This window comes from Echinops telfairi, unplaced genomic scaffold (genome assembly GCF_000313985.2).
Source record: "Echinops telfairi isolate 266 unplaced genomic scaffold, ASM31398v2 ScPeMD7_7475;HRSCAF=8513, whole genome shotgun sequence".
Lineage (NCBI taxonomy): Eukaryota > Metazoa > Chordata > Mammalia > Afrosoricida > Tenrecidae > Echinops > Echinops telfairi.
The window spans coordinates 26,859,040-26,872,719 of NW_022111379.1; positions in this window are offsets into that span (position 1 = coordinate 26,859,040).

The window sequence follows — 13,680 nt, forward strand, 5'->3', positions numbered from 1 at the left end:
ATGGTGCCCAGATATTAAAAGAGATAGCATCTGGGGTCTTAAAGGCTTGAAGTTACACAAGCAGCCTTTCAGCAGAGAAGCAAAAAGCCCACATGGAAGAAGCACACCACTGATGCAATCATGTGGAGTCATCGGGACCAGGTAATAGGCATCAGAAGACACATAACAAACAAACAAACAAAAACATATTGTTGAGAATAAGGGAGGTTGAAGCAAAGACCCAAAGCCCATCTGTAGACAATGGAACAATTTCCCCACAGAGGGGCCACAGGGAAGGGAGGAGTCCATCAGGGTACAGTAAAGCATCAATGACACACACAATGATCCTCTGGTTCCTTGAGGTTTCCTCACCCTCCACTAGCATGACCCTAGTGCTGCTTCTCAATTCAGACTAGACCACAGCATGTACACAGGTATAGATAAAAGATGGGAGCTTATGACACATGGAATCCAGGAACAGGAGGGGGAATAGCGATACCAGAAGAGTAGGGGGAAGTGGGGGGAGAGGAAGGGTGAAAGGGGGAACCGATCGCAATGATCAACACATAACCATGCACCCCTATTCAGGGACAAGAATAACACAAAACATGGGGAAGGGAGACACCAATCAGTGTGAGATATGAAAATAATAATGATTTACAATCTGTCAAAAGGCTGTGAGGGTGGGGAGGAATAAAAAGAGGAGCTGATACCAAGGGCTCAACAGAAAGTAAATGTCTAAAAAAGAATGAAGGCAACATATATACAAACATGCCTGATGCAATCGATGTATGGATTGTAACAAGAGTTATAAAAGCCCCCAATAAAATGATCTTTTAATAAAATAAAATTTAAAAGTAGGAAAAAAATTCTATGGAAGAGCCCCCAATGCAATGATTTTTTTTTTTAAAAAAGAAAGAAACTCCTAGGGAACACAAGTCTATTTTTATACTTAACAGAAATTGGTTAGGTACATGGTTCATGACCTCTGATCCGGTAAATGTAGCTTTTTCGATCCCATCAACAAGATCCAAAGCCATTTTCACTCACTGCAGATATACAGCAGTATACAGTTTCCAATGAGTGGTCCATGAAGGGCTGGACATTGAATGCCACCTTAAAGTGCGTTGTCCTCCAGGTTTATCACAACCTTTGTCAGTATTGTTTTGCTCATCAAAAAAATGGGGGAAAATCACTCATGCTAAAGTCATAACAGACACTCCTGGGATGTAAGGCGGGAACTGCAGGATGGGACCAAGAATCCCTGCAGGCTCTGCTCACAGGCAGCATTTACAGGAAACCAGCTGGCCCTTTGAAGACCTAGAACAGGAAGAGGTGCTGGAGAGTGATTTCTGATGTCTCATGTGGAGAAAAGTGTGAGGGGGAGAGAGAGGAGCAAGAGTTCTAGTTGGCTTTATTTTTTCAACGCACTTTATTTTTTTAGAGCAGTTTTAAATTTTAAAAAATTGTGCAGAATGTACTTTCTGTAGAGTTCTGATTTTCTCTTTTCCTGCCACACAATACAGTACTTCCCCAATTTTAACACTTGTAATTTGTATTAGACATTGGTTAATAAACAACATTTAAACATTACTATTAACTGTTATGTTATTAATTATTAACTGTAAGGATTCACTCTATGTTGCATAGTCCTATGGGCGTTGACAAGTGCAGTGTCTTGTACCCAACATCACAATGTGTCATGTAGAGTAGCTTCAGTAACCTAAAAGTGATCTACACTCCACTTGTGCAACTTCCATCTTCCCCTTCCATCCAAGGCATTTTTATCAATGTAATTTTTATTTTTCTTATTAAGATATAGTTTGCTGTAGAATTTTGAAATTAGCCCTTTATCAGATGTATCATTACCAAATATTTTTCCCTATCTGTGGGTTCTCTTTTTACTCATTTGATGAAGTCAATTAATGTATATAAATATCATATTGTTAGAAGGTCCCAGTCCTTCCTTTTATCTTCTGTAGTACAGATGTTTTTCATTATGTTTGGTAGTGTACTTATGCCTTATATTAAGGCCCTTACGATCGTTCAGTTTTTCGTTAATAATCCTTATAGTTCTGGAGTTTAGGTTTAGGTTTTTTTCCCTCCTGAGTTTGTTTGGTATGAGGCATGGGCCTTGTTTAATTTTTTTTTTTTTGCACGTAGAAATCAAATTTTTACAGCACTATTTATTGTGAAGGTTATCTATTTCCCCACTTAATTTGCTTTAGTCCTTTATGAGAAATCAGGTGTCCATAGGTGCTTGGCTGTATCTCTGGGTTCTCAGTTCTAATCCATTGGTCTACATATCTACTGTGGAGCCAATGCCAAGCTGTTTTGGTAATCATGGTTTTATAATAAGTTTTGAAACCTGGGAGTGATAGGCCTCCTACTTTGTTTTGATTTTTAAATAGTGTTTTTTTTATCCTAGATTTCTTTCCTTTCCTTATAAACTTGGTGTTTAGTTTCCATTTAGTTGAAGAATTGTGCTGGGATTTGGATTGGAATTTGTTATATTTATAGAGTGCTTTCAGTAATGTTGACATTTTTACTGCATTAAGTCTCACTGTCAATAAGCATGGGACATTCTTCCATTGGTGTAAGTACCTTTTAGTTACTTGCAGGAGTGTTTTAAGTTTTCTTTGTATAAATCTTTTCTTTCTCTTTTAGGATTTATTCCTAAGTATTATATCCTTGGGGTGCTGCTGTTGTTGTTGTTGTTAGGTACCACTGAGTTGGTTCCTATCCTCAGAGACCCGGTGCATAACAGAGTGAAATACTACACAGTCCTGTGTCCTTCTCCCAATTTTCCCACACCTGATTCCATTGCTGCAGTCACCGTGTCCATCCATCTCCTTGAGAGCTTTTCTCATTGCCCTTGCACCTGACCAAGCAGGATGTCCTGCTCCAGGGCCTGGTCTCTCCTGACAATATGTCCAAAGATGTACGATGAAGTCCTGCCAGCCTTGCCTCTAAGAGCACTCTGGCTATACTTCTTCCAAGACAGATTTGTTGGTCCTTTTAGCAGTCCGTGGTGCTTTCAGTGGTCTTCTCCGGCACCACAATTCAAATGCAGTTTCTTCTTCAGTCTTCCTGATTCAGTGTCCAATTTTGACACACATATGAGGCAAGTGGAAATACCGTGGCTTGGGTCAGGCTGTCCTTAGTCCTCAAAATAACATCCTTGCTTTTCAATGCTCTAAGGAACTCTTGTGCAGCAGATTTACCTAATGCAACACATCTTTTGATCTCTTGACTGCTGCTTCCATCAGCATTGATTGTGGATCCAAGCAAGATGAAATCCTTGACAACCTTTTCTCCATTCACTTTGATGTTAACTATTGGTCCAGTGTGGGGATTTTGGTCTTTTTGGTTCCTAGTGAAAAAAGGCAAAGAAAGGAAAAATCTCCTGAAAAGCAACTGCCAGTTGATTTTATGAAAGGGGATTCCCCTTCCAAAAATGACTCTCTCTCCATACCTCCTCTCCACATGCGTGTCCACAGATCCAGATCCTCATCAATCTCAAGATATGGGCCATATTGTAGTTACTAAAAAACTTTAAAAATGTGTTTCTTATTTAAATTATATTATTTAACTCTGAACTTGTTTACTTTGAAATATCTGTGTAATGTTTTGTATAAAAAGGCAAGATTAGGGTAAGAACTTAGGGGCTGAGATTGGATTAATCTGTCTTCAGTTATTTCTTATGGGAAAAATTGATTTTGAACTCAACTGCATTGCATGTAGACATTCCTTCTAGAACAGATTAACGGTGAGGTCCAGGGTTCTGTATATGAGGCAATTAAAAAGGTCATGTCTTTAGTCAGGCACCATATTTAGGTGTGAGCCACCAGGAATCTGGTGGCAGGTTGTTTACACTGAACCTGGATGTTTACACTGAACTATGATGGAGAGGGCAATGTTGTCTGCTTACTGGAATAGATGCTTATTCTGAGTATGGCTTTTCCTTCCTGCATGCAAGGCTTATGTCAAAACTACCATCAGTTATTTAGAGAATGCTGTACCCACCATATTGGTCTCCCAACATTGCCTTCGATCAAGGAACTCACTTCACAGCAAATCAAGCACGGTAGTGATTCCGTGCTCATGGAGTTTGCTGATTGTACCATGCTCCCAATCATTCTGAAGCAGTTGCCTTTATAGAATGATGGCATGACCTTCTAAAAACACAATGATGTCTTCACGCAGATTGCAATCAATACCTGATGGAGCTGCAACCATGTTTTTCAGGGCCTTGTATATGCTCTAAGCTAGTGCCTAAGAGTAACCTGGATTAATGGTTCAGAAATCAAGGTTTGGAAATGGGAGTGACACAACTCACCCCTGGTGACCCACTTACAAAATTTTTGCTTCCTGTTACCCTCTGCTTTGTGGGTCTAAATTTCACTATTCCGTGAGTCTAGGGATCTTAATTTCAAAAGGAGTTATGTTCCCAGCAGGAGAAACCACACCAATTCCAGTCAACTGGAAATTAAGAATTCCACATGCCAATTTGGGCTCTTTGTGCCTGTGGATCACAAGCAAAAGGGAGTTAACATATTTCTTGTTGTGATTGATTTTGTTTAGCAAGAAATTGGATTGACATTTCATAATGTGAGTACATTAATTATCTGGTGCTGGTATGATATAAATACCACAAGTGGGTGGCTTTAATAAGTGGAAACTTATATTCCCACCGTTTGAGAGGCTAGAAGACTGAATTCAGGGTGTCAGCTCTAGGGGATGACTTCCTTCGTGTGGTGGCTTTGGGATAAAGTATTTGTTCCTTGGTTTCTTGGTGATCTTCATGTGATGTGTCATATATCCTCCCCAATCTCAATTTCCTTTTTCATGCTTACACTGCTTTTTTTATATATCAAAGAGGATTGGTTTAAAATACTCCCTACACTCATCTGGTCTTTTAGTATAACAAAGAAGGCCTATTCCTAGAGGGACCAGAAACACAGGTATGCTCACTCACTGCCATTGAATTGATGCCAAATAGTGCAATCCTATAGCACAATGTAGAAATGTCCCTGTGGGTTTCCATGACTGCAAATCTTTATGGAGTAGAAACACTTGTCTTTCTCCCAAAACCACAGGTAGAGGTGTTAGGATTTACAACACCTATTTGATGGGAGGGGGGAGCATAATTCAATCCATAACAGGAGGTAAAGAAGAGTATGTTTGGAATACAGAAGAATCCCTAGGACATCCCTAGGACAGGGACATAGTACTACCATGTCCTGTACTTAATGTCAATGGAAGACTACAGAGACCCGGTTCTAAAATGACTATTAAAATCCCAGATCCTAGGTATCAGGCATCACAGAACAAAAAATCATATCATTGTGAATGAGGGGCAGTGTGGAGTGGGGCCCCAAAGCCAAACTGTAGACAACTGGACATCCCCTTACAGAAGGGTCAGGGGAGGAGCCAGTCAGGGTACAGGGTCACAAGGATGAAACATACAACTTTCCTCTAGTTCTTAAATGCTTCCTGCCCCATCCCCCACCCCACCCTATCATGATCCCAATTCTACCTTACAAATCCAGCTAGACCAGATGACGTACACTGGTAAAGATAGGAACTGGAAACACAGGGAATCCAGGACAGATGAACCCTTCAGGACCAGTGGTGAGAGTGGCGATACCAGGAGGGCAGAGGGAAGGTGGGGTAGAAAGGGGGAACCAGTTACAAGGTTCTACATATAACTCCCTCCCTGGGGGAATGGACAACAGAAAAGTGGGTGAAGGTTGATATCGGACAGTGTAAGACATGACAAGATAATAATGATTTATAAATTATCAAGGGTTCATGAGGGAGGGGGTGGTGGGGAGGGAGGGGGAAAATGAGGAGCTGATACCAAGGACTCAAGTAGAAAGCAAATGTTTTGAGAATGATAAGGATAACAAATGAACAAATGTGCTTGTTCACAATCTATGTATGTATGTATGGATTGTGATAAGAGTTGTATGAGCCCCCAATCAAATGATTTAAAACAAAACAAAACCCAGATCCTGCATGACTTAAGATTTGGGTCACCACCCCAGGCAAAGAAAGCTCAAGACCCTTTGAGGCCATTGCTGATGGTAAAGCAAATATGGAATGGATGGTGGAAGAATATAGTTCCATACCAGTTACAGAAATAAGTACTTTAATTATAAAGAGTATAGGAGTCTCTTCTTTGCTTTGATGTGTGTATGAGTACAATTGACCCTTGACCAACCCTTGGGTTTGAACCTACACATGGATTTTTCAGGTTTTCCAAGAACTCAGAACTCAGAACAAGTTGCTAAATTAATCTTTACTGTACTCACAACACCCCCAAACAATGTGTGCTTCCCAGCTCAAGAGGGGTGTCCTGCCTGACACTTCCAAGTAGACCAATATGGGTCTACTTACACATGGATTTTTCAAAAACACCATATGACATTAATCATCTCCATGTGAACAGTTTGTCTCTCTAGAGCACTGAGGATTTCAATAAAAAGGGATCTTTCACAGTTCTCAGAGACTGTTCATTGTGTTTAGTGCAATACTGTAAACCTTTAGTAACATCACGAGACCCTTAAATGTTACTAGTGAGGCTTGATGTGCTACAAAGAAGTAGAGAAAAGCCATTACATTATAAGAAAAAGCTGAAGTGCTTGCTATGTACTGTAGATTGTGGTCTGCAACTGCGGTGGCCCACTATTTCAAGATAAATGAATTCAAGAGATGCACCCACTCTTTGCAGTCAAGGTCTCCTCCCCACTCTGATGTTTCTCGGCCTCTGGAATAGTTGGAATTCTATTCTTTGCCTTCACCCCACCTGATCTACTACCCTACTGACAAAATTCAGGATAAAAAGCAGCTAATGAAAGAACAATAGGGATTATTGCCACCCCCTGAGCATCTGGTCTGGGGAGGAAGTGTCAGGCAGGACACCCCTCTGAGCTGGGAAGCACACGTTGTTTGGGGGTGTTGTGAGTACAGCAAAGATTATTTTAGCAACTTGTTCTGAGTTCTTGGAAAACCTGAAAGATAGTGTTGATAATCTTATTTATTTTAGTACTGCAGATGGCACTACTATAATTAGATGCCAGTTTCTGGGTGATTCTCTTGTTCCTCTAAGACACTTTTCCCGCTGTTGAAATACATCACTGGAGGTCGTCTCTATTTTTTTTCTACTGGAGACACAATCTTTTACTCTTTACCTCTAAATATTAACATCTGTGAGAAAAATAAAATATTTAATGTCCCTGAAGCCAATATTAGCCTAAAATGAACCTGAGAGGTTCAGCTATATTTTGTTTCTGACACCAGTGAAAAGCAGAAATAAGCCTGCTGTCCACTCACCCTCATATCTGTGTTCCCCCTGGTAACGGTGTATTCATTCGTGTACAAAGGTACACCTAAGAACAACTGTGAGGATGGCACAGGACCAGGCAATGTTTCCTTCCGTTGCACATAGGGTTGTCATACGTTGGAGCTCACCCAATGGCTTCCCTGCCGTGTCCATAGGCAGTTATGAATCCCGCTATTGTCTCTCTAGAGTTACCTGTCCTGGATTTGATATACAGAAACTCATACAAAATGCAAACAGGAATCAAATAAACAATCACAACAACAAAAAAACAATGACAATGTCTAGCACAGTGGTTCGCAACCTTTCTAATGCTGAGACCCTTTAATGCAGTTCCTCATGTGGTGACCCCGTATGTGGGCGTATCTGCATGTGGGCGGACCCTCCTGGAGACGGATTTAGGAACAGTGTCTCCATGTTCAATCTCCAAAGGGGTCGCGACCCCCAGGTTGAAAACCGCTGGTCTAGCAAAACATAAAAAACCTCAATCAAAAAGAAAGCAGAAGTTATTAAAAAATGAAACAACTTTAAAAAGGATCATAAACAAAACCAAACAATAGGATATTATATTTTAACCTAATTACATCTGCCGTAATTGACTTTACAATGCTCACTATCTGACAGCAAAGTTATCCACATCCCTCGACTCTGATCAGAGGGGATGCACCAGAGTCTTAATCCATGTAGGGATCCTGAAAATGGATTTGGGGCATCCATGGTCACCCATCTCATGAGCTATTCTACGGTTTCATCCTTGTTTTTCAGTAATACATAATATTCCATTGTGTGTTAATTACTAGAGGTAATAGTTTTTCCACTTATTTAAAGACTGGAGTTGAGATTTTAATTACATTGTATTTATAGATTGCTTTGGGTTTTAATGATATTTCACAATGTTAATTTAAGCCTTTCTATCCATGAACATGGCATGTTCTTCTTCCATTTATCTATGCAGTGCTGTGTAATTTTAAGATTTTTGTTTTTCTACTTATATTTATTCCTAAATATCTAATTTTCATTTGTGTGACTTTTGTAAAGGACACTGTTTCTTGATTTCTTTTCCAGAGTGCTCTTTGGTAGTATACAGGAGTCTGATTTTTCCCCCCAAATTATTATATTTTAATTGTAAATAAGGAGGGTGTGATTACATTTTGGACCATCAACTTTGCATTCAACCATTTAAATTACTAATCAATATGCCTAAAGTTTACCTTTCATGTGCTCCTTGATTATCCTTTTCCCTCTTGTGAGTTACTATTAGCCATTACACCACAAATAGTGGTGATCCCCTATCCAGCCTGTTACTTTTTCTTCTCTCCCTAACATCCCATCCTTGCAATCCCCAAAGTCTGGTTACTTTGATATGAATGTCTGTCTCTCTCTCTCCCTATAATAGTGGTTTCAAATACATTTTGTCTTCTTACAATTGAGTAATTCTACCCAGCATGATAGTCTCCAGGTCGTGACCCCTTTGGGGGTTGAACATGGAGACACTCTTCCTACATCTGTCTCCAGGAGGGTCTGCCCACATGCAGATACGCCCACATACAGGGTCACCACATGAGGAACTGTATTAAAGGGTCTCAGCATTAGAAAGGTTGAGAACCACTGTGCTAGACATTGTCATTGGTTTTTTGGGGTTTTTTTGTTTTTCAGTTTTTAGTGCTCATGAACTATATATTACTCTTTTATTTGTACATCTTAAAAACTGTCCTGATTGGGTGGGCTCACCTTAACTGACTCATTTTTCCATGATGGGGGAGAGGGAGGAGACCAATCAATGACTGCCTTATTACATTATTCTGTTGTCATCCAAAATTAATGGACATTCCTACAGAAACTTTTAGTGAACCTTACTGGAAGTTGAAGTTGAGATGGGCGCCATGGGACATGTTTACCTTGGAGAAGGTGACTGCACTTCTGTTAGTGGGTAAACAGGTTAGGACAACCTGCCATTAGTGAAAATACTCAACGTGAAGTTGATAAACTGAAAATGAGGAAATTAGGCTCTGTCTTTTTGAGATGCACAACATTCAATATAGACCACAGAAGAAGGATCTGAATTGGAATTCCCACCTGCAGCAGATTTAAGAAACTGAAATATTCCCTCGGATTTAAAGCTGAATGCCTTGTTTGAGAAGAAGCAGGTGACTGCAGTCCCAGGCTATGGAAGTCATTAGACTTTGGTTCAAAATTCTTACTTTGAGGTTGCCCAATAAATGGGAACTCAAGACTACCATATGTTTGCTATTTTCATACTCTGCCTTTTTATGAGCTTTTTTTAGCATTTAATTTCTGGTTTTACCTTTTTAAAACCACATTGCCTTTAAAATTCATGTAGATCTCCCCTCCCCTCGCTTCTGCTTTAAAAGCTTTACCCTACTGTAGACATTGAAAACCAGTGACCTCAGCAGGGAGACAGCTTTTGACTTGGTGTTAAGAAGACTTAGCTATCGAGAAGATGAAATTGTTCATGGGACACTCCCTCACTCCCTGCTATCAAGACAGTGCTGTCTCTTGGTGACCCCTGGAACAGGCTGGAACTGCCCCTGTGCGGTTCTGACTCTGTCACGGTTTACAGACATAGAAAACCCAGTCTTCCTCCTATCGAGCAGCTGGTGGTTTCAAATTGCCGACCATGCAGATTGCAGCCCCAGCTCATACTCAGCCTTGATCTAATACAAGGGGACTGGAGCGGGCTGCAACGTACTTAATTTGGTCATAACTCTGATTTGATATGTTGAGTATTCTTGGTGTGTGGTCTGCATCAATTATATGAAAATGCTTTAAAAGGTTCTTGGAAAAATGCAATGAAAAGTAATGAAAATTCCCCATGAACTTTTTGAAGCCCCCTTACATATGAGGAGTACCAAAAAAACCCCACACAAACCCAGAATTTAAATTTAAAGTTGTATGTATTTATTTTTTTGTACAAAACAACCTTACCACCTTCAAATTACTCTCCATTACACTTACTACATTTGGCAAATCTATGATTCCATTCTTGGAAACATTTTTCAAACTTATCTGTTTGGCTGGCTGACAGCACCTCCCTCCTTTTTTCCTTCACCTTTTCTACATTGTGAAATTGCTGTCCTTTCATGTCCCCCTTCATTTGCAGAAACAAAAAGAAGTCACACTGAGTAAGGTCAGGTGAGCAAGGTACGTGGGGCAAGAAAGTCATTCTGTTTTTTGACAAAAAGTGGCACACTGAGAGGGCTGCTTAACCAGGTCCTGTGACAAAGCCAGTCCCCATGTCTGCCACAAATCAGGCCTTTTTTTTTGGTCACACACTGTTATGCTATCGTTTCAGAACCTCTAAATAGAAAGCTTGATTAACAGTCTGACTTGGTGGAACAAATTCCAAATGCACTATGAGTCAACAACTCCCAACGGAACTCGGGAAGTTGACAGATGTCCAGAACAGGATTTGTCATGAATTGACATTTCACCTTTGTTGAAATGAGAAAAAAACCACTCGTACACTTGAGTTTTTCCCATAGCACTGTCCTTGTAAGCGGTGTTCAACATCACAACAGTTTCTGCAGCATTTTTCATCAGCAGGAAACAAAATTTCACAATTGCATGCTGTCCTCTTAAATTGGCCATCACAAAAAAATGAGATTCGAGTGAAACTGCTCATAGGAAAAAATTCACTGTGACCAGAGAATGAGAACCTTCCCAGGAAAAGCCACTAGATGCACTAACTCAGAGCAAGTTCCTCAATGCTCACCTAGCAGGAAAACGCATACCACAAAAGCTCCTCCCAACAGAGCTTTCTTCCATTTTTTGGGGGGGTACTCCTTCATATATTTATGCTTCATTGAATTTATTTAAGACCATTGTGAACTGAAAAGATACTTCGTAGTATTTTAATATTTTTAAATGAGACTTTCTTTGTGGCCCGGCATATGGTCTGTTCTGGAGAATATTCCATGTGTGCTGGAAAAGAATATTTATTGTGATGGTGTTGAGTGGAGTATTCTGTATTCTATGGGGTTGGTTGATTGTGTTGTTTAGATTATGTTGCCATTCATTCTCTTTTTTGATTACCATTTGCTTGTTATGTTTTCCCATCCTTTAATTTTCAGCTTATTTTTGTATTTGTATCTAAGGTGTGTCTCTTTTAGGTACATTTGGTGGATTCTGTTTCCTTATACATTCTGTTAATCTGTCTCTTGACTGATGCAGTTAATCCATTACATTCAGTGTAATTAATGGTAGTTATAAGTTTACTGCTGTCATTTTATTGTGGTGTGTGTGTGTGTGTGTGTGTGTGGTGTTGATAGCTTCTTTGTTATTTTTTCTCTACTGAGTTCATTTTATTTGTGGCTTTTGTTTCAGTGGTGACTGACTCTTTCTGACTTTATTTTCTGGGTTAGTCTGGGTACATTAGAGAAACAAATCCACAGAAACTCATATGTGTAAGACAGAGTTTTATACAAAGGGTAAATGCACATCAAGAAAACATCCCAACCCAGTGCTGCCCAAGCCCACAGGTTCAACATTAGCCCATATGTCTGACACCAATCCACAAAGTCCTCCTCCATCTCACAAAACACACACAATGACGCCTACTGCAGGAGGAAAGCCGAGTCAGTGAATGTGTAAGCATCTCAGCGCTGGCAGGGGTCTCCACATGGCTGCTCCAGCACCCAGGGCTGTACAGGGATAAGTCCATGCGGCTTCTCCTCAGGGATGTCTTGCAGGAAGTGAGCCTTGCCAGCTGAAGCAGAGAACTGGCTAAGGCAGCTGTACCCTCCACCCTTCAATTAACCTGCAATCTTATTAACCCCACGTGTGTTTATCATCCAGGTTGGCACAATAAACTAACTACCTCATTTTCTTTTGGAAAGAAAGCTTATTAATTTTCATTGAGATTACCCATATGATATTCCCAAATTTAAGACAGTTTGTTGTCTTCACATCAACTTGACTTCTACATTAGAAGTTTTGTAACTATACTATTTATTCCCCCTTTTGCTTTTTAGTTGTCAATCATTTTGAGACAAATTGATGTCTCTTGTTCCCTAGTTTGTAGGTTCCCTAATCAAGGCAGAAAGCTGAGGCCATTTGCTCTTGAAAAGACTGACAGCCTTGGAAGACCCACGGAGGTTCCTGTGAGTTGGAATTCACTTGCTAGCAGTGGGTTTGGTTTGGGGTTTGTATCCAGGTTGACTTCTGGGTGGTGTACTCATGGGTCTTAATCTTAGATTGTTGTTTGCCATTGTTGGTTCTTTGTCTGAGGGATCCTTTTAGCATCTTTTTTTTTTTTCCTGAGAAAAGCTAACACCAAGAAAATGTTTTAATTAAACTACAGAAACTATGGTTATAATACAGAATATTCATACCTGCAAAGATACACCATGTTATAAGTACTTACAAAGTTACAAACCATTTGCTTCCTTACATTTTTTTCCACATTTGATACATGAAGATAATTAGATTTGACCATTTTGGGGAGTGGGGCAAGAAGGGAAAAAATGTGCATTTATCATCAGCTAGATATGCGCACTGTATGCTCCGTTATTTATATGCAAGGCCTGGGTGACTGGAAGTGCAGTTGTTAGGCACTGAATAATAAACTGGACAGTCATTTGTTTCTGCACGACAAGGCAGCTTTACACAGGAGCCCCCAGGAGAAAACAGGAAACAGCCAAGCACTCTGCACCGCAACATGTCGCCAGTAACAGCTAACCAACATCACTCAACTGCTACACAACTGCGCCTAGTGCACAATACGTAAGAGATTAGAATGGTGTTTGGTAAATAATCATTCCAAAATATCGAGTCTTTTCACCTGAAAAGCCTTTACACAAATTTGGGTTCAGATTACCATTTAGGTCAGGGTAAATAGCATATACAAATTACACCAACTTTTGTCGGGTTTTTTAATTTTAAGAAATGAAAGCATTGTTGAGTCAATCTCTTGACAGCTTTAGGCTATTCGGCACACGTTCCCTTAAGTCAGGAGACACAAATTAGTTATCAATCTGTTTAATTTCAAACAAAAAAAGTCAGCACTAGATAACAAATGACATTTTACCTTAAATATCCAAGCCAATAATGCAATCTGAAGTCGGTCACCGCACTAAACTACAAGAAATTTGAATAACAGCAACACAATGGCGCATAAAATGAAGCCTGCCACCTGAGGCCAAGGTCAAAACAAATAAAAAGTTAGACAAAGGCTACAAACTAACCTTTTCAATAGCCGCTTGCTTGTTCCAAGAACTCTTCGCTGATGGACTGAGTCCATGTGGTCCTTTCTCCCCAAGTCCACCATTCTGTTGCTTGCTGGTACATCATTGTTTTAAGGGGACACGGCTCCTTCCTCGTCCGGGAACTTGGGGGGG